The sequence below is a fragment of the Crinia signifera genome, chromosome 7, assembly GCF_055691185.1.
Source record: "Crinia signifera chromosome 7, ASM5569118v1, whole genome shotgun sequence".
Taxonomy (NCBI): domain Eukaryota; kingdom Metazoa; phylum Chordata; class Amphibia; order Anura; family Myobatrachidae; genus Crinia; species Crinia signifera.
Window position 1 is genome coordinate 20334259 of NC_139223.1, and position 21814 is coordinate 20356072.

The 21814-nt window shown below is 48.6% G+C and overlaps 2 protein-coding genes across 2 annotated transcripts in view; one reads left to right on the forward strand and one right to left on the reverse strand.

Moving 5' to 3' along the window:
* Window positions 1-21648, reverse strand: part of FBXL16 (F-box and leucine rich repeat protein 16) — a 51369-nt gene extending 29721 nt beyond the window's left edge. The window contains exon 1 of the mRNA XM_083152588.1: window positions 21077-21648. The gene's annotated coding sequence lies outside the window, so the exon portion shown is untranslated. The remainder of the gene's footprint in view (window positions 1-21076) is intronic.
* WDR24 (WD repeat domain 24) overlaps window positions 1-21814 on the forward strand; it is a 135986-nt gene that overhangs the window by 12853 nt on the left and 101319 nt on the right. The gene's annotated exons all lie outside the window — the stretch shown is intronic.

Below are 21814 nucleotides of genomic sequence, written 5' to 3' on the forward strand. Positions count from 1 at the left end.
GCATCAGGTGTTGTCACCTACACAAAGAGTGAGCATGTTGTATAATTACAGGGACCTGGAGGCCGGTTATTGGCCTATTAGAGCGTCAGAACTAGAGCGTTCGCTCTTCGAACTGCGGCACATATATCCCCGTTTTAGAGTTGCGCACATCTCTCAATAGGCAACCCCCTGCAGTGCCAGTGTATGGGCATTATCATCACTGTATACTTGTGTTCACCGCATAGAAAAGACAAAAAAGATCGACATGCACAAGATCAACACTGGAAAAAGTTGACACCCCGGAAAGGTGGGCAAGTCCTCCGCAATGGTTCCAGACTCCCATGGACCCGCGGCAGGGGGTCCATGGGAACCTGATGATGTGAATTGCGTTATCACAGTCCCGCCCCTTGCTGCGTAAGGCCTGCAATACCGGTGTTAGACAGTGGTCAGCATGGCTACGATGGTGCGCTCACAATGACCGCGCCCCCTCGCAAGGCTCCTTTGGTAAGCTCCGCCCCCAGTTATACGCCTTTCATGGAACGCCCTCCGGCCACACACCCTTCTTCTTTGAGGTGGCTGCCGTCTCCCAGGGAGGGCAGTGTAAAAGTCGTCAACCCTGCCTACTTCTTGTGTCAACCTTTTGACTACGGTGAATATATCTATGTCCGGATAGCAGACAGCTTTGAATGGGGAGGGTTTTATTATGGCCACACTGTACAGTGAATGTCTTAACGTTCAAGCGTAACACAGAAGCCAGGTGTGGAGAATAAATTGTGATCCTACGTGCGCCTGAAAAGTAGGCGGAGCCTCATGGAAAGTGGGCATGGCAACACAGCACACACCTGTTTTCACTACTGCGGGGCCATGCTGGGCTCTCCTTTCACCATGAATAGATGGTGTGCACATTCCCCTGCATCTATTCACACCCTGCTCTGTTATCTTATTTTACATAACATACATATAACATTAGGGATATGCAGTAGCGCACACAGGGGGGGTTTCTGAGTACCCAGAACCCCCCCCCCCCCCAAGGAGTCTAAGGACCCTAGACTGAAAGCTGAGGGTCCCCTCTTTCCATGGGTACAAGAATTAAAAAAATCGGCCCTTGGGAACCGGAGATATCTGACTTCAAAATAGTGGTCCCCATCCAAGCCTGTCAATTGCTCTTCCCAGTCAGATATTTCAGGTTCTGTCTGACTTAGTTTTTCTGAGGGTATATTCCAAAAGCTGGGACTCTCCCCCTTTCCATTAAAATCTAAGAAATCTATTTCCGGGAACTGGAGATATCTGCAGTCAAGCAAGCTGTCCTCCCACCAGAAAATTATGAATAATAAGCCCACTCCACTATACACCCCTCCTCTGCGTATTAAACATCCTCTACCACCCTGGAAGTTATGCATCAGGGCCCCTTCATTCAGCCCAATGCCCCTTTCTCCCACCCCATCTCCCACCATCTGTGCGGTAAAGGAGTAATTGGTGGAAATTACTGATCCAGGCCCTACATGCTGAGCGGTTGATATAATACCCCCTACCACCCGCGGGACATCAAAGCTTCCCCCATCCCTACCGCTGGAGGATCGGTAGGGGCCCCAATACATTGCTATGCCCAGGGGTCTACACTGCTGTTATATATATATATGTGTATATATATGTGTGTGTGTCTATATACATTATATATATATATATATATATATATATACACACATATATATATATATTATTATTATTTATATACATTTGATCTATCTATAATACTTTAACTGGCCCGGCATATACTGGGTCACCTAAGTGTCCATCTCCGTGCTTTGCTCCACCCCTCTGGAAACCCCCTTCTGAAAATCCTGCGTTTGCCACTGCTTTTTGTTCACTTGTTTTATATTTTTCAGACAATCGTTCACTCTCAATGTCATTTTCATTATCCACGGTCTGTAACATGGCAGCTAGGAGCTGATTGGCTGGCTGTTTATCACTCTCCATTTTATCACTTTTGATGCTTAGAGAATCTAGCCCATGTCATGCATTATTTCCCGCCAAAATTTGCCACCTCAGACCAAAGCTCCAGATGGCCCACATATAGGCACGCGCCAGGGTTACACGAAAAGCGCTGTATTAGGCAACCTGAATGAATACCCTGAATGGTGCAGATGTAATTACATTACTAGCTTCTAACTGCGGAAGTGCCCGTGCCTCCCACATAAACCCCTCGCACCACCGATGTGCTCCGATCCGAGTGAATGCACGCCTCACCATCCACAACTATGCTGCGATTCGCATATACCGCCACACCTGAATCAGGCCCTATATTACTACAGATTTTCCTAAATTTTTTAAGACAATTTACAAAGACCCCCCAAACCGCCTCTGCTTCCCTCTTAGCAACTACTTCATGTCGTCAGTTATTAGCAATCGATGAGAGTGAATTGACATCTGTGAGAGGCTAATGTAAGTCGATAAGATGGATTCGGAACAGTTTTGATCCTGAGACAAATCAGCCAGCGACGGTTTATGATCTATCCTTCCCCGAGGGACCGCGCTGAGTACGGCTGCCTCATAATTAGTCATTTTAAATGAGCAAGACCTGACAGAGCCGTGTTTTATGGTAATGACACATTTCCGGCACGCGGATGAATGGAGACGACGCGATGAATGAAAGGGGGAGGTGAGGTCATAGCAGGAGAATGGAATCATTCCTCATCCCTCGACTGGGATGTAGCATCCTCGTGGCGGCTGGCTCCCTGCTGCTGTCACAGCTGGGGATGAGCACTGCAGCAGCGTCGGGGGACCCAGGCGAGGGAAACATGTCCCTGGTTTTGCATCACTGTGCCGAGAAGTGTGACAACAACAGACGGCTGTTTATTTCCGGCAAAGGAAAATCCAGCTTAGAAAATGCTGGCACGCCGCGGAACGTCTAAAACAACACCTGGGGAGGGTAGTGCCCATCACCTGCACAAGCAGGAGGCGGCCATTTTATCAGTTGGCGTTGATAAAAGGTCAACACAAGCAAAAGATCTACATGGGGATTGGCGACGCAGGAAAATGTTGACACGTCCCTGGTCTAGACATAAAGGGGGCCCAGGACTGGAGTCTATTGAATTTAATTTGTCCCAAACATAACCCTTGAAGCAGTATAGAGATAGAGTAATGTGGTCAGCGCTGCCGACACCAGAGGTTACTCCAAGTACTACGTAGGGGGGGAGGGAGGGAGAGAGAAGGAGAAGGGGGAAGGGTGGTGTGAAGGTGGACGTGTTGATTGGGTGTGATGGCGCAAATGCATCCCTGCCCTCCTTTCCCTCTCCACTATACAACGCCACAATCCCCGTCATTGTACAGTATATTGGGGCCATGATGATGCGATTCAGTGCAAATGACATTATTGGGAGGCCGTACGCACCTACGACTATCTGATCGGTTGGGGAAGACTGAAGGTCTCTACCTCAGGCTCCCTGCATCGACCAGTGTGTGTGCGTTCTCAATAGTCTGAATCGTCATCTGATCTTTTGTCTCATGAGAAAGCGTCCGATTTGTCAAAAATAACAAAAAGTGTGCCAATATGTGTCCTCACAGTTTGGTGCTGCGTTGTGCAGTATTTCATGGCGCCTACGCATTGTGGTATACCGCTCTTATTCGCACCTGCCGGTCCCCTATGTATAGTGAGTGGATCGGCCCAGTTTTTTGGGACAGTCCCACATCCCGTCCGGGGCCGGCAGTGGGGGGGGGCATTTGGAAGACCCTCCAGCCCGGTACTGCTGAGCGGGAAATAGAAGCTGTGTGCATGCGCATAACACCTATACAGAGAGGCAGAGGAGGACAGAAATGGGGCGTGGCCTGTGACCACAGCATCCCCGAGGCCACGCCCCATGACATAGGGCACAACCCTTTTTCGGTTGCACGAGTGGACCAATTTCTAAGATATGGTCTTTCTGTCACCCTAGTTGCGATTAAATGCTGTGGCAACCCCCCTCCCCCCTTGCTGGATAGAGATTCCCAGAATTCCCTGTAAATCTCCTAAAAAAATCTTGTTGCCGTCCGCTGCATCCATTAGTCTTGCAATTAAAACATTATGTTCTGCTGAGTTTGTGAAGTATCACATGGGATGTTGCTATGGGCAACCAATTAGAATGTACTTCTTATTTATTTAGCACCCTCTAGAAGATAATATAGTATCTGTTTGGTTGCCCATAGCAACAGCCCATGTGAACTAAATGTGATCATTGCAGTAACTAAACGGTAAATTTACTAAAGCTTCTAAAAATGAAAAGAGGTGATGTTGCCCCTAGCAACCAATTAGATTATGCTAGGATGCAAAAGATAAATGATAGACAGAATCGGATTGGTTGCTAGGGGAAACATCTAAGGACGTTAATCAGGTCCGTACGCTTGCATGCAAATTTCCATGACAGCACGTTGTTTTTGAAATGCGCATGCGCCGGGTGCCTGCGTCCACGGAGACCATTGCGGCCGGTGGGCATGGGGCAGCGGGCCGTGGAGACTTGCCCATGGGAACGCCCCGCCTTTCATGGTCGTTCCCATGAAAACGCTGGGCATTCCCATGGAAATCGCCCGGTGATGTGGGCGCAAGGGGCGGGTAGCTGACATCACTTCCTTTAGAATGTGCGTGCACATCTGAGGTTTCTCTGAGCAACCATAGATATGCGAGTGCCTTCCCCATCATTCAATGGTCGGCGAACATCGATTGATGTGGGTGTTTTCCGCAGGCTGCGTATGGATGTTTGTATCACACATGCGTGCAAACATACGCTGCTAATGGCTGGCGGCCAGGCCACCATTCACAAGGCGAGGTTTGGCGGACTCGCAACCGGAATAACCCCCACAGACTACAGCCTTCCCCTCCCAGGTGTCTGCCCGGCCTGAAATGATTTCCGCTGTATTAGCTGTCGCAGTTACTGCGTTACCTTTAAAGCTTTTGTTACATGAGTTTGGCTGATATTTAATTAGGGCCAAAATATCATCGAGTGCGAAAAATGGATGTTTCGCCAAAGTTTGTTTTTTGGGTTATCCAGTTTGGACGCCTGAAAAAAAACCCCAATGTTTCACCTGGATGCAGGCGAAACAAAATCTCCAATAAGCTGCGAAATGCGCTGGTATCAGAATAGCCCCGCAGTGAGACAGTCAGTAGTTTCTCTGTGGCTGAGTTTGTGTTCGGCAGCGTGCGGGGAATAACTTCCCGCTCAGTAATTGTTACCCATGATCACCTTCAGGAACTAGGGTGAGTGAAAGGGGGGGGGGGGGGGGGGGGGGGGGGCGTAAATATGACACTCGGGGAACCTTTAACAGGTGTCCGGATGGCTGATACTAATTAGGGTCCACATGCTCAGGAGTTGACGCATGTGGACGCAGCTGCGATTATTTACATAAATGAGCCCCATAATCTGAGATTTTAGTTCCACCAGCCTGGAAACATACCTAAGCATCCGTGGCACACGCCAGCCAGACACTGGGGTATTCGGACTGATCATAGACTGACTGGTCGACAGGGTCAAAAGGTCGACAGTAAAAAGGTCTACATATATTTTTGTTTACTAAATTTTCAGCCGACATGTGCCGACAGGCGATATTACATGCTCTACCCTCCACTATGTCATAGAGGGAGAACAAAACAGTGTGCCGAGCGCAGCGAGCCGTGCGAGGGGACGCGGTACACTTAGACAGTGTCCATGTCGACCTATGTCGACACAGACACCCTAAAAAATGAAAAACTCATGTTGACCTTTTTTTCCATGTCGACCTTTTAAATGTCAACCTTTTAACCATGTCAACCTTTTACCTGTCGAACTTTAGACCCTGTCGACCTTGTGACTGTCGACCATTAGTGGTCGACCATATCACTGTCTATGATGAGTCAGTCTATGATTTATACCATAACCGGCACTGGTCGCAGACAGAGGGTGTGGCCAGTATGACAAACCCCACCCCATACCCCCACCAAACGCAGCATTACTGTACGCACGCTGCAAGGAGGTGGGGTTTAATGTGAGTACCTGCATCAAATATGGAGGATTTTATGTATCTTGTTATAACGCTTATTTATGTGTTAGTGTGTTGGTGATGTGTTGTCAGTGTCCCCTGATGTCTGTGTATTAGGAGGAGGGGAGGGGTCAGTGTGTCCTGATGTCTGTGTATTAGGAGGGGAGAGGTCAGTGTGCCCTGATGTCTGTGTATTAGGAGGAGGTGAGAGGTCAGTGTGCCCTGATGTCTGTGTATTAGGAGGAGGGGAGAGGTCAGTGTCCCCTGATGTCTGTGTATTAGGAGGTGGGGAGAGGTCAGTGTCCCCTGATGTCTGTGTATTAGGAGGAGGGGAGAGGTCAGTGTGTCCTGATGTCTGTGTATTAGGAGGAGAGGAGAGGTCAGTGTGCCCTGATGCCTGTGTATTAGGAGGAGAGGAGAGGTCAGTGTGTCCTGGTGTCTGTGTATTAGGAGGAGGGGAGAGGTCAGTGTGCCCTGATGTCTGTGTATTAGGAGGTGGGGAGAGGTCAGTGTGTCCTGATGTCTGTGTATTAGGAGGAGGGGAGAGGTCAGTGTGTCCTGATGTCTGTGTATTAGGAGGAGGGGAGAGGTCAGTGTGCCCTGATGTCTGTGTATTAGGAGGAGGGGAGAGGTCAGTGTCCCCTGATGTCTGTGTATTAGGAGGAGGGGAGAGGTCAGTGTACCCTGATGCCTGTGTATTAGGAGGGGAGAGGTCAGTGTCCTGATGTCTGTGTATTAGGAGGAGGGGAGAGGTCAGTGTACCCTGATGCCTGTGTATTAGGAGGGGAGAGGTCAGTGTCCTGATGTCTGTGTATTAGGAGGAGGGGAGAGGTCAGTGTGTCCTGATGTCTGTGTATTAGGAGGAGGGGAGAGGTCAGTGTGCCCTGATGTCTGTGTATTAGGAGGAGGGGAGAGGTCAGTGTGTCCTGATGTCTGTGTATTAGGAGGTGGGGAGAGGTCAGTGTGTTCTGATGTCTGTGTATTAGGAGGAGGGGAGAGGTCTGTGTGTCCTGATGTCTGTGTATTAGGAGGGGGAGAGGTCAGTGTGTCCTGATGTCTGTGTATTAGGAGGGGGAGAGGCCAGTGTCCTGATGTCTGTGTATTAGGAGGAGGGGAGAGGTCAGTGTCCCCTGATGTCTGTGTATTAGGAGGAGGGGAGAGGTCAGTGTCCCCTGATGTCTGTGTATTAGGAGGAGGGGAGAGGTCAGTGTGCCCTGATATCTGTGTATTAGGAGGAGGGCAGAGGTCAGTGTGTCCTGATGTCTGTGTATAAGGAGGAGTGGAGAGGTCACTGTGTCCTGATGCCTGTGTATTAGGAGAGGAGGGGTCAGTGTGTCCTGGTGACTGTGTATTAAGAGGAGGGGAGAGGTCAATGTGTCCTGATGTCTGTGTATTAGGAGGAGGGGAGAGGTCAGTGTCCTTAATATCTGTGTATTAGGAGGAAGGTAAAGGTCAGTGGACCCTGGTGTCTGTGTATTAGGAGAAGGGGAGAGGTCAGTGTCACTGGTGTCTGTGTATTAGGAGGAGAGGTCAGTGCGTCCCGATGTCTGTGTATTAGGAGGAGGGGAGAGGTCAGTGTCCCCTGATGTCTGTGTATTAGGAGGAGGGGAGAGGTCAGTGTCCCCTGATGTCTGTGTATTAGGAGGAGGGGAGAGGTCAATATCCTGATGTCTGTGTATTAGGAGGAGGGGAGAGGTCAGTGTCCCCTGATGTCTGTGTATTAGGAGGAGGGGAGAGGTCAGTGTTCCCTGATGTCTGTGTATTAGGAGGTGGGGAGAGGTCAGTGTCCCCTGATGTCTGTGTATTAGGAGGAGGGGAGAGGTCTGTGTGTCCTGATGACTGTGTATTAGGAGGAGGGGAGAGGTCAGTGTGTCCCCTGATGTCTGTGTATTAGGAGGAGGGGAGAGGTCAGTGTGCCCTGATGTCTGTGTATTAGGAGGGGGAGAGGTCAGTGTCCTGATGTCTGTGTATTAGGAGGAGGGGAGAGGTCAGTGTCCCCTGATGTCTGTGTATTAGGAGGAGGGGAGAAGTCAGTGTGTCCTGATGTCTGTGTACTAGGAGGAGGGGAGAGGTCAGTGTGCCCTGATATCTGTGTATTAGGAGGAGGGCAGAGGTCAGTGTGTCCTGATGTCTGTTTATTAGGAGGAGGGGAGAGGTCAGTGTGTCCTGATGTCTGCGTATTAGGAGGAGGGGAGAGGTCAGTGTGCCTTGATGTCTGTTTATTAGGAGGAGGGGTAAGGTCAGTGTGCCCTGATGTCTGTGTATTAGGAGGAGGGGTAAGGTCAGTGTGCCCTGATGTCTGTGTATTAGGAGGAGAGGTCAGTGTGTCCTGATGTCTGTGTATTAGGAGGAGAGGAGAGGTCAGTGTGTCCTGATGTCTGTGTATTAGGAGGAGAGGAGAGGTCAGTGTGTCCTGATGTCTGTGTATTAGGAGGAGGGGAGAGGTCAGTGTGTCCTGGTGACTGTGTATTAGGAGGTGGGGAGAGGTCTGTGTGTCCTGATGCCTGTGTATTAGTAGGAGGGGAGAGGTCTGTGTGTCCTGATGTCTGTGTATTAGGAGGAAAGGAGAGGTCAGTGTGCCCTGATGTCTGTGTATCAGGAGGAGAGGAGAGGTCAGTGTGTCCTAATGTCTGTGTGTTAGGAGGAGGAGAGGTCAGTGTGCCCTGATGCCTGTGTATTAGGAGGAGGGGAGAGGTCACTGTGTCCTGATGTGAAAAGGTCTGTGTATTAGGAAGATGTGAGAGGTCTGTGTATTAGAGAGAGGTGAGAGGCCTGTGTATTGGGAAGATGTGAGATGTCTGTTTGTTAGGAAGATGTGAAAGGTCTGTGTATTAGGAAGATGTGGGAGGTCTGTGTATTAGAGAGAGGTGAGAGGCCTGTGTATTAGGAAGATGTGAGATATCTGTGAATTAGAGAAGGTGAGAGGCCTGTGAATTGGGAAGATGTGAGATGTCTGTGTATTAGAGAGGTGAGAGGCCTGTGATGTGGGAATATGTAAGAGGTCTGTGTATTAGGAAGATGTGAGAGGTCTGTGTATTAGAGAGAGGTGAGATATCTGTGAATTGGGAAGATGTGAGATGTCTGTGTATTAAAAAGAGGTGAGAGGCCCGTGTTTTGGGAAGATGTGAGAGGTCTGTGTATTAGAGAGAGGTGAGAGGTCTTTGTATTAGAGAGAGGTGAGAGGCCTGTGTATTGGGAAGATGTGAGAGGTCTGTGTATTAGAGAGAGGTGAGAGGCCTGTGTATTAGGAAGATGTGAGAGGTCTGTGTATTAGAGAGAGGTGAGAGGCCTGTGTATTGGGAAGATGTGAGAGGTCTGTATATTAGAGAGAGGTGAGATATCTGTATATTAGAGAGAGGTGAGAGGCCTGTGTACTGGGAAGATATGAGAGGTCTGTGTATTAGAGAGAGGTGAGAGGCCTGTGTATTAGGAAGATGTGAGATATCTGTGAATTAGAGAAGGTGAGAGGCCTGTGAATTGGGAAGATGTGAGATGTCTGTGTATTAGAGAGGTGAGAGGCCTGTGATGTGGGAATATGTAAGAGGTCTGTGTATTAGGAAGATGTGAGAGGTCTGTGTATTAGAGAGAGGTGAGATATCTGTGAATTGGGAAGATGTGAGATGTCTGTGTATTAAAAAGAGGTGAGAGGCCCGTGTTTTGGGAAGATGTGAGAGGTCTGTGTATTAGAGAGAGGTGAGAGGTCTTTGTATTAGAGAGAGGTGAGAGGCCTGTGTATTGGGAAGATGTGAGAGGTCTGTGTATTAGAGAGAGGTGAGAGGCCTGTGTATTAGGAAGATGTGAGAGGTCTGTGTATTAGAGAGAGGTGAGAGGCCTGTGTATTGGGAAGATGTGAGAGGTCTGTATATTAGAGAGAGGTGAGATATCTGTATATTAGAGAGAGGTGAGAGGCCTGTGTACTGGGAAGATGTGAAAGGCCTGTGTATTAGAGAGAGGTAAGAGGACTTTGTATTAGAGAGAGGTGAAAGGCCTGTGTCTTGGGAATATGTGAGAGGTCTCTGTATTAGAGAGAGGTGAGAGGCCTGTGTATTGGGAATATGTGAGAGGTCTCTGTATTAGAGAGAGGTGAGAGGCCTGTGTATTGGGAATTTGGAGAGATCTGTGTATTACAGAGATCTGTGTATTGGGAAGATGTGAGAAGTCTGTGTATTAGAGAGAGGTGAGAGGTCAGTGTATTGTGAAGATGTGAGAAGTCTGTGTATTAGAGAGAGGTGAGAGGTCTGTGTATTAGAGAGAGGTAAGTGGACTATGCATTAGAGAGAGGTGAAAGGTCTGTGTATTGGGAATATGTAAGATGTCTCTGTATTAGAGAGAGGTGAGAGACCTGTGTATTGGGAATATGTGAGAGGTCTGTGTATTACAGAGACCTGAGTATTGAGAAGATATGAGAGGTCTGTGTATTAGAGAGACGTTAGAGGCCTGTGTATTGGGAAGATGTGAGAGGTCTGTGTATTAGAGAGAGGTGAAAGGCCTGTGTTTTCGGAATATGTTAGAGGTCTGTGTATTACAGAGACCTGTGTATTGGGAAGATGTGAGAAGTCTGTGTATTAGAGAGAGGTGAGAGGTCAGTGTATTGGGAAGATGTGAGAAGTCTGTGTATTAGAGAGAGGTGAGAGGCCTGTGATGTTGGAATATGTGAAAAGCCTGTGTATTGGGAAGATGTGAGAGGTCTGTGTATTAGAGAGAGGTGAGAGGCCTGTGTATTAGGAAGATGTGAGAGGTCTGTATATTAGAGAGAGGTGAGAGGCCTGTGTACTGGGAAGATGTGAAAGGTCTGTGTATTAGAGAGAGGTAAGAGGACTGTGTATTAGAGAGAGGTGAAAGGCCTGTGTCTTTGGAATATGTGAGAGGTCTCTGTATTAGAGAGAGGTGAGAGGCCTGTGTATTGGGAATATGTGAGAGGTCTCTGTATTAGAGAGAGGTCAGAGGCCTGTGTGTTGGGAATATGTGAGAGGTCTGTGTATTACAGAGACCTGTGTATTGGGAAGATGTGAGAAGTCTGTGTATTAGAGAGAGGTGAGAGGTCAGTGTATTGGGAAGATGTGAGAAGTCTGTGTATTAGAGATAGGTGAGAGGTCAGTATATTGGGAAGATGTGAGATGTCTGTGTATTAGAGAGAGGTAAGTGGACTATGCATTAGAGAGAGGTGAAAGGTCTGTGTATTGGGAATATTTAAGATGTCTCTGTATTAGAGAGAGGTGAGAGACCTGTGTATTGGGAATATGTGAGAGGTCTGTGTATTACAGAGACCTGAGTATTGAGAAGATATGAGAGGTCTGTGTATTAGAGAGACGTGAGAGGCCTGTGTATTGGGAAGATGTGAGAGGTCTGTGTATTAGAGAGAGGTGAAAGGCCTGTGTTTTCGGAATATGTTAGGTCTGTGTATTACAGAGACCTGTGTATTGGGAAGATGTGAGAAGTCTGTGTATTAGAGAGAGGTGAGAGGTCAGTGTATTGGGAAGATGTGAGAAGTCTGTGTATTAGAGAGAGGTGAGAGGTCTGTGTATTAGAGAGAGGTAAGTGGACTATGCATTAGAGAGAGGTGAAAGGTCTGTGTATTGGGAATATGTAAGATGTCTCTGTATTAGAGAGAGGTGAGAGACCTCTGTATTGGGAATATGTGAGAGGTCTGTGTATTACAGAGACCTGAGTATTGAGAAGATATGACAGGTCTGTGTATTAGATAGAGGTGAGATGCCTGTGTATTGGGGAGATGTGAGAGGTCTGTGTATTAGAGAGGTGAGAGGTCTGTGTATTAGGAAGATGTGAGATGTCTGTGTATAGAGAGAGATGAGAGGCCAGTGTATTGGAAAGATGTGAGAGGTCTGTGTATTAGAGAGAGGTGAAAGGTCTCTGTATTAGGAAGATGTGAAAGGTCTGTGTATTAGAGATAGGTGAGAGGCATTTGTATTGGGAAGATGTGAGAGGTCTGTGTATTAGAGAGAGGTAAGAGGACTGTGTATTAGAGAGAGGTGAGAGGCATGTGTATAGGGAAGATGTGAGATGTCTGTGTATTAGAGAGAGGTGAGAGGCCTGTGTATTGGGAAGATGTGAGAGGTCTGTGTATTAGAGAGAGGTGAGATATCTGTGTATTAGGAAGATGTGAGAGGTCTGTGTATTAGAGAGAGGTGAGAGGTCTGTGAATTGGTAAGATGTGAGATGTCTGTGTATTAGAGAGGTAAGAGGACTGTGTATTAGAGAGAGGTAAGAGGACTGTGTATTAGAGAGAGGTGAGAGGCCTGTGTATTGGGAAGCTCTGAGAGGTCTGTGTATTAGAGGGAGGTGAGAAGTCTGTGTATTAGAGGGAGGTGAGAGGTCTGTGTATATGAGAGAGGTGAGAGGCCTGTGTATTGGGAAGATATAAGAGGCCTGTGTATTGGGAAGATGTGAGAGGTCTGTGTATTGGGAAGATGTGAGATGTCTGTGTATTAGAAAGAGGTTAGAGGCCTGTGTATTAGAGAGAAGTGAGAGGTCCGTGTATTAGAGAGAGGAGAGAGGCCTGTGTATTAGGAAGATGTGAGAGATCTGTGTATTAGAGAGATGTGAGAGGCCGGTGTATTAGGAAGATGTGAGAGATCTGTGTATTAGAGAGATGTGAGAGGCCGGTGTATTAGGAAGATGTGAGAGATCTGTGTATAGAGAGAGATGAGAGGCCAGTGTATTGGAAAGATGTGAGAGGTCTGTGTATTAGAGAGAGGTGAAAGGTCTCTGTATTAGGAAGATGTGAAAGGTCTGTGTATTAGAGATAGGTGAGAGGCATTTGTATTGGGAAGATGTGAGAGGTCTGTGTATTAGAGAGAGGTAAGAGGACTGTGTATTAGAGAGAGGTGAGAGGCATGTGTATTGGGAAGATGTGAGATGTCTGTGTATTAGAGAGAGGTGAGAGGCCTGTGTATTGGGAAGATGTGAGAGGTCTGTGTATTAGAGAGAGGTGAGATATCTGTGTATTAGGAAGATGTGAGAGGTCTGTGTATTAGAGAGAGGTGAGAGGTCTGTGAATTGGTAAGATGTGAGATGTCTGTGTATTAGAGAGGTAAGAGGACTGTGTATTAGAGAGAGGTAAGAGGACTGTGTATTAGAGAGAGGTGAGAGGTCTGTGTATTGGGAAGCTCTGAGAGGTCTGTGTATTAGAGGGAGGTGAGAAGTCTGTGTATATGAGAGAGGTGAGAGGCCTGTGTATTGGGAAGATATAAGAGGCCTGTGTATTGGGAAGATGTGAGAGGTCTGTGTATTGGGAAGATGTGAGATGTCTGTGTATTAGAAAGAGGTTAGAGGCCTGTGTATTAGAGAGATGTGAGAGCTCTGTGTATTAGAGAGAAGTGAGAGGTCCGTGTATTAGAGAGAGGTGAGAGGCCTGTGTATTAGGAAGATGTGAGAGATCTGTGTATTAGAGAGAGGTGAGAGGCCTGTGTATTAGAGAGATGTGAGAGCTCTGTGTATTAGAGAGAAGTGAGAGGTCCGTGTATTAGAGAGAGGTGAGAGGCCTGTGTATTAGGAAGATGTGAGAGATCTGTGTATTAGAGAGATGTGAGAGGCCTGTGTATTAGAGAGAGGTGAGAGGCCTGTGTATTAGGAAGATGTGAGAGATCTGTGTATTAGAGAGAGGTGAGAGGCCTGTGTATTAGGAAGATGTGAGAGATCTGTGTATTAGAGAGAGGTGAGAGGCCTGTGTATTAGGAAGATGTGAGAGATCTGTGTATTAGAGAGAGGTGAGAGGCCTGTGTATTAGAGAGATGTGAGAGCTCTGTGTATTAGAGAGAGGTGAGAGGTTTGTGTATTAGAAAGAGGTGAGAGGCCTGTGTATTAGGAAGATGTGAGAGATCTGTGTATTAGAGAGAGGTGAGAGGCCTGTGTATTAGAGAGATGTGAGAGCTCTGTGTATTAGAGAGAGGTGAGAGGTTTGTGTATTAGAAAGAGGTGAGAGGCCTGTGTATTGGGTAGATGTGAGAGGTCTGTATATTAGAGAGAGGTGAGAGGTCTGTGTATTAGAGAGAGGTGAGAGGCCTGTGTATTGGGAAGATGTGAGAGCTCTGTGTATTAGAGAGAGGTGAGAGGCCTGTGTATTGGGAGGATGTGAGAGGTCTGTGTATTAGAGAGAGGTGAGAGCTCTGTGTATTAGAGAGATGTGAGAGCTCTGTGTATTAGAGAGATGTGAGAGGCCGGTGTATTAGGAAGATGTGAGAGATCTGTGTATTAGAGAGAGGAGAGAGGCCTGTGTATTAGAGAGATGTGAGAGCTCTGTGTATTAGAGAGATGTGAGAGGTCTTTTTATTAGAGAGAGGTGAGAGGTCTGTGTATAAGAGAGAGGTGAGAGGCCTGTGTATTAGGAAGATGTGAGAGGCCTGTGTATTGGGAAGATGTGAGAGGCCTGTGTATTGGGAAGAGGTGAGAGGTCTGTGTATTGGGAAGATGTGAGAGGTCTGTGTATTAGAGAGAGGTAAGAGGACTGTGTATTAGAGAGAGGAGAGAGGCCGGTGTATTAGGAAGATGTGAGAGGCCTGTGTATTGGGAAGATGTGAGAGGCCTGTGTATTGGGAAGAGGTGAGATGTCTGTGTATTGGGAGGATGTGAGAGGTCTGTGTATTAGAGAGAGGTAAGAGGACTGTGTATTAGAGAGAGGAGAGAGGCCGGTGTATTAGGAAGATGTGAGAGCTCTGTGTATTAGAGAGAGGTGAGAGGCCTGTGTATTGGGAAGATGTGAGAGCTCTGTGTATTAGAGAGAGGTGAGAGGCCTGTGTATTGGGAAGATGTGAGAGCTCTGTGTATTAGAGAGAGGTGAGAGGCCTGTGTATTGGGTAGATGTGAGAGGTCTTGTATTAGACAGAGGTGATTTGGTCCGATTTCGGCGGATTGCGACCAATCGGCCCTTTAAATCGGACCAAATCGCCTCTCCCTGACATGCGCGGCCCTGTGTGCATCGGACCCGACTGGGGCAGGCGGGAAGCAGAGACGCATATGATCCATCACAACGAATCGCATGTGTCCCTGCCGCCGGGAAGGTCCTGGCGGCTTGCCAGGGTATCGGGTGTCCAAACACTGCTGCGAGACGTCCCAGGCAGTGTATGGGCACCTTCAGTGTGGAGAGTGCTGTGTTATGGAGAGGGCATAGGCCTGTGTGAGTGCTCTGTGTATAAGGAGGATGTGAGTGCTCTGTGTACTAGGCGGATGTGAGTGCTCTGTGTACTAGGCGGATGTGAGTGCTCTGTGTACTAGGCGGATGTGAGTGCTCTGTATATTAGGGGGATGTGAGTGCTCTGTGTATAAGGAGGATGTGAGTGCTCTGTATATTAGGGGGATGTGAGTGCTCTGTGTATTAGGTGGAGGTGAGAGGTCTCTGCATTAGGCGGATGTGAGTGTTCTGTGTATTAGGGGGATGTGAGTGCTCTGTGTATTAGCGGATGTGAGTGCTCTGTGTATTAGGTGGAGGTGAGAGGTCTCTGTATTAGGCGGATGTGAGTGCTCTGTGTATATGGCGGATGTGAGTGCTCTGTATATTAGGGGGATGTGAGTGCTCTGTGTATTAGGCGGATGTGAGTGCTCTGTATATTAGGGGGATGTGAGTGCTCTGTGTATTAGCGGATGTGAGTGCTCTGTGTATTAGGTGGAGGTGAGAGGTCTCTGTATTAGGCGGATGTGGGTGCTCTGTGTATTAGGCGGATGTGAGTGGTCTCTGTATTAGGCGGATGTGAGTGCTCTGTGTATTAGGCGGATGTGAGTGCTCTGTGTATTAGGCGGATGTGAGGGCTCTGTGTATTAGGCGGATGTGAGTGCTCTGTGTATTAGGCGGATGTGAGTGCTCTGTGTATTAGGTGGGTGTGAGTGCTCTGTGTATATGGCGGATGTGAGTGCTCTGTGTAATAGGCGGATGTGAGTGCTCTGTGTATTAGGCGGATGTGAGTGCTCTGTGTATTAGGCGGAAGTGAGTGCTCTGTGTATATGGCGGATGTGAGTGCTCTGTGTAGTAGGCGGATTTGAGAGGTCTCTGTATATGGCGTATGTGAGTGCTCTGTGAATTAGGCGGATGTGAGTGCTCTGTGTATATGGCGGATGTGAGTGCTCTGTGTATTAGGCGGAGGTGTCAGGTGGATGTGAGCGGTCTCTGTATATGGCGGATGTGCGTGCTCTGCGTATTAGGTGGAGGTGAGAGGTCTCTGTATTAGGCAGATTTGAGTGCTCTGTGTATTAGGTGGAGGTGAGATGTCTCTGTATTAGGCGGAGGTGAGAGGTCTCTGCATTAGGCGGATGTGGGTGCTCTGTGTATTAGGCGGATGTGAGTGCTCTGTGTATTAGGCGGATGTGAGTGGTCTCTGTATTAGGCGGATGTGAGTGCTCTGTGTATTAGGCGGATGTGAGTGCTCTGTGTATATGGCGGATGTGAGTGCTCTGTGTATTAGGCGGATGTGAGTGCTCTGTGTATATGGCGGATGTGAGTGCTCTGTGTATATGGCAGATGTGAGAGCTCTGTTTATTAGGCGGATGTGAGTTCTCTGTGTATATAGCGGAGGTGAGTGCTCTGTGTATTAGGCGGATGTGAGTGCTCTGTGTATGTGGCGGATGTGAGTGGTCTGTGTATATGGCGGATGTGAGTGCTCTGTGTATTAGGCGGATGTGAGTGCTCTGTGTATTAGGCGGATGTGAGTGCTCTGTGTATATGGCGGATGTGAGTGCTCTGTGTATTAGGTGGAGGTGAGATGTCTCTGTATTAGGCGGAGGTGAGAGGTCTCTGCATTAGGCGGATGTGGGTGCTCTGTGTATTAGGCGGATGTGAGTGGTCTCTGTAGTAGGCGGATGTGAGTGCTCTGTGTATTAGCGGATGTGAGTGCTCTGTGTATTAGGTGGAGGTGAGAGGTCTCTGTATTAGGCGGAGGTGAGAGGTCTCTGCATTAGGCGGATGTGAGTGCTCTGTGTATTAGGCGGATGTGAGTGCTCTGTGTAATAGGCGGATGTGAGTGCTCTGTGTATTAGGCGGATGTGAGTGCTCTGTGTATTAGGCGGATGTGAGTGCTCTGTGTATATGGCGGATGTGAGTGCTCTGTGTAGTAGGCGGATGTGAGAGGTCTCTGTATATGGTGTATGTGAGTGCTCTGTGAATTAGGCGGATGTGAGTGCTCTGTGTATATGGCGGATGTGAGTGCTCTGTGTATTAGGCGGAGGTGTCAGATGGATGTGAGCGGTCTCTGTATATGGCGGATGTGCGTGCTCTGCGTATTAGGTGGAGGTGAGAGGTCTCTGTATTAGGCAGATTTGAGTGCTCTGTGTATAAGGTGGAGGTGAGATGTCTCTGTATTAGGCGGAGGTGAGAGGTCTCTGCATTAGGCGGATGTGGGTGCTCTGTGTATTAGGCGGATGTGAGTGCTCTGTGTATTAGGCGGATGTGAGTGGTCTCTGTATTAGGCGGATGTGAGTGCTCTGTGTATTAGGCGGATGTGAGTGCTCTGTGTATATGGCGGATGTGAGTGCTCTGTGTATTAGGCGGATGTGAGTGCTCTGTGTATATGGCGGATGTGAGTGCTCTGTGTATATGGCGGATGTGAGTGCTCTGTGTATATGGCGGATGTGAGTGCTCTGTATATTAGGCGGATGTGAGTGCTCTGTGTATATGGCGGATGTGAGTGCTCTGTGTATATGGCAGATGTGAGAGCTCTGTTTATTAGGCGGATGTGAGTTCTCTGTGTATATAGCGGAGATGAGTGCTCTGTGTATTAGGCGGATGTGAGTGCTCTGTGTATATGGCGGATGTGAGTGGTCTGTGTATATGGCGGATGTGAGTGCTCTGTGTATTAGGCGGATGTGAGTGCTCTGTGTATTAGGCGGATGTGAGTGCTCTGTGTATATGGCGGATGTGAGTGCTCTGTGTATTAGGCGGATGTGAGTGCTCTGTGTATATGGCGGATGTGAGTGCTCTGTGTATTAGGCAGATGTGAGTGCTCTGTGTATTAGGCGGATGTGAGTGCTCTATGTATTAGGCGGATGTGAGTGCTCTGTGTATATGGCGGATGTGAGTGCTCTGTGTAGTAGGCGGATGTGAGAGGTCTCTGTATATGGCGTATGTGAGTGCTCTGTGAATTAGGCGGATGTGAGTGCTCTGTGTATATGGCGGATGTGAGTGCTCTGTGTATATGGCGGATGTGAGTGCTCTGTGTATATGGCGGATGTGAGTGCTCTGTGTATTAGGCGGATGTGAGTGCTCTGTGTATATGGCGGATGTGAGTGCTCTGTGTATTAGGCGGATGTGAGTGCTCTGTGTATATGGCGGATGTGAGTGCTCTGAGTAGTAGGCGGATGTGAGAGGTCTCTGTATATGGCGTATGTGAGTGCTCTGTGAATTAGGCGGATGTGAGTGTTCTGTGTATATGGTGGATGTGAGTGCTCTGTGTATTAGGCGGATGTGAGTGCTCTGTGTATATGGCGGATGTGAGTGCTCTGTGTATTAGGCGGATGTGAGTGCTCTGTGTATTAGGAGGATGTGAGTGGTCTGTGTATATGGCGGATGTGAGTGCTCTGTGTATTAGGCGGATGTGAGTGCTCTGTGTATTAGGCGGGTGTGAGTGCTCTGTGTATTAGGCGGATGTGAGTGCTCTGTGTATTAGGCGGATGTGAGTGCTCTGTGTATATGGCGGATGTGAGTGCTCTGTGTATATGGCGGATGTGAGTGCTCTGTATATTAGGCGGATGTGAGTGCTCTGTGTATATGGCGGATGTGAGTGCTCTGTGTATATGGCAGATGTGAGAGCTCTGTGTATTAGGCGGATGTGAGTGCTCTGTGTATATGACGGATGTGAGTGCTCTGTGTATATGGCGGAGGTGAGTGCTCTTGGTATTAGGCGGATGTGAGTGCTCTTTGTATATGGCGAATGTGAGTGGTCTGTGTACATGGCGGATGTGAGTGCTCTGTGTATTAGGCGGATGTGAGTGCTCTGTGTATTAGGCGGATGTAAGTGCTCTGTGTATATGGCGGATGTGAGTGCTCTGTGTATATGGCGGATGTGAGTGCTCTGTGTATTAGGCGGATGTGAGTGCTCTGTGTATTAGGCGGATGTGAGTGCTCTGTGTATTAGGCGGATGTGAGTGCTCTGTGTATTAGGTGGATGTGAGTGCTCTGTGTATATGGCGGATGTGAGTGCTCTGTGTATTAGGCGGATGTGAGTGGTCTGTGTATTAGGCGGATGTGAGTGGTCTGTGTATTAGGCGGATGTGAGTGCTCTGTGTATTAGGCGGATGTGAGTGCTCTGTGTATATGGCGGATGTGAGTGCTCTGTGTATATGGCGGATGTGAGTGCTCTGTGTATTAGGCGGATGTGAGTGCTCTGTGTATTAGGCGGATGTGAGTGCTCTGTGTATTAGGCGGATGTGAGTGCTCTGTGTATATGGCGGATGTGAGTGCTCTGTGTATATGGTGGATGTGAGTGCTCTGTGTATTAGGCGGATGTGAGTGCTCTGTGTATTAGGCGGATGTGAGTGCTCTGTATATTAGGCGGATGTGAGTGCTCTGTGTATTAGGCGGATGTGAGTGCTCTGTGTATATGGCGGATGTGAGTGCTCTGTGTATTAGGCGGATGTGCGTGCTCTGTTTATATGCCGGATGTGAGTGCTCTGTGTATTAGGCGGATGTGAGTGGTCTGTGTATTAGGCGGATGTGAGTGCTCTGTGTATTAGGCGGATGTGAGTGCTCTGTGTATTAGGCGGATGTGAGTGCTCTGTGTATTAGGAGGATGTGAGTGGTCTGTGTATATGGCGGATGTGAGTGCTCTGTGTATTAGGCGGATGTGAGTGCTCTGTGTATTAGGCGGGTGTGAGTGCTCTGTGTATTAGGCGGATGTGAGTGCTCTGTGTATTAGGCGGATGTGAGTGCTCTGTGTATATGGCGGATGTGAGTGCTCTGTGTATATGGCGGATGTGAGTGCTCTGTATATTAGGCGGATGTGAGTGCTCTGTGTATATGGCGGATGTGAGTGCTCTGTGTATATGGCAGATGTGAGAGCTCTGTGTATTAGGCGGATGTGAGTGCTCTGTGTATATGACGGATGTGAGTGCTCTGTGTATATGGCGGAGGTGAGTGCTCTTGGTATTAGGCGGATGTGAGTGCTCTTTGTATATGGCGAATGTGAGTGGTCTGTGTATATGGCGGATGTGAGTGCTCTGTGTATTAGGCGGATGTGAGTGCTCTGTGTATTAGGCGGATGTAAGTGCTCTGTGTATATGGCGGATGTGAGTGCTCTGTGTATATGGCGGATGTGAGTGCTCTGTGTATTAGGCGGATGTGAGTGCTCTGTGTATTAGGCGGATGTGAGTGCTCTGTGTATTAGGCGGATGTGAGTGCTCTGTGTATTAGGTGGATGTGAGTGCTCTGTGTATATGGCGGATGTGAGTGCTCTGTGTATTAGGCGGATGTGAGTGGTCTGTGTATTAGGCGGATGTGAGTGGTCTGTGTATTAGGCGGATGTGAGTGCTCTGTGTATTAGGCGGATGTGAGTGCTCTGTGTATATGGCGGATGTGAGTGCTCTGTGTATTAGGCGGATGTGAGTGCTCTGTGTATTAGGCGGAAGTGAGTGCTCTGTGTATTAGGCGGATGTGAGTGCTCTGTGTATTAGGCGGATGTGAGTGCTCTGTGTATATGGCGGATGTGAGTGCTCTGTGTATATGGTGGATGTGAGTGCTCTGTGTATTAGGCGGATGTGAGTGCTCTGTGTATTAGGCGGATGTGAGTGCTCTGTGTATTAGGCGGATGTGAGTGCTCTGTGTATTAGGCGGATGTGAGTGCTCTGTGTATATGGCGGATGTGAGTGCTCTGTGTATTAGGCGGATGTGCGTGCTCTGTTTATATGCCGGATGTGAGTGCTCTGTGTATTAGGCGGATGTGAGTGGTCTGTGTATTAGGCGGATGTGAGTGCTCTGTGTATTAGGCGGATATGAGTGCTCTGTGTATATGGCGGATGTGAGTGCTCTGTGTATTAGACAGAGGGATTGGGTTTGTACATGTACATGGTGGGCATATAACGGCACAGTCAGCACTGCATGCTCTGAGCACTGGGCTGGTGACTGCTGGTCCCTGCATTCTCCATCATCCCCCAGCTGTATATAACCATGTCCTACCGTCAGTGGTGGGTCCTCATCTCATGGCATATCTCCTCTCTGGGTGGTCAGGGTCCAGACAGGTGGAAATCTGGCAGCCAGGGGAACCTGGTGGTCCTGCACACCCCAGCCTGGGGGTCCCTGAGCCAATTCCTGATGTCCAAGCTAAACCATGATCAACAGCAGCCAAAATAGGTCACGCCAACATCTTGTATCCCAGAACGCCTTGCAGCCACCAGGATGGCAGTCTAAGATCCACAGGGTTCCTTCTCAGTCAGCCCAGGGGTGCCATGGGGTTGTAGAGAGGGGGAGGGTGACAGCTGGAGACACTCGCAGGTGCGGAGGCAGAAGATGGAGGCTATGCACAGACAGATAAATAAAGGATCCCCCGGAATAATGGCTTTAAGGACAGATTTTCTCTTTGTCAGCAGGCGACGGTGTCACAGAGGGAGAGGGAAAGCTGAAAAGCCCAGAATGACTGTGTATTCCCCACCCTCTGTCACACACACACACAGCGCTGCCTGGTTTGCTGGCTATTCTGTGTGCACACACGCACACACACACACACACAGGGTGTCACACACACAGCCCCAGTTAAAGAGACATCAGCATTATTATCAATAATTCATGACTCCAGGCATGCCTCCTCCCTCACTGCCTCCCCCCCCCCCTCCACCCCCTCCTCCTCCTCAGTGTCACCGTCCCCTCCTCCTTACCAATGCTGGAAGTTGGATGTAAGGTGCCCATTGCATGAGGATC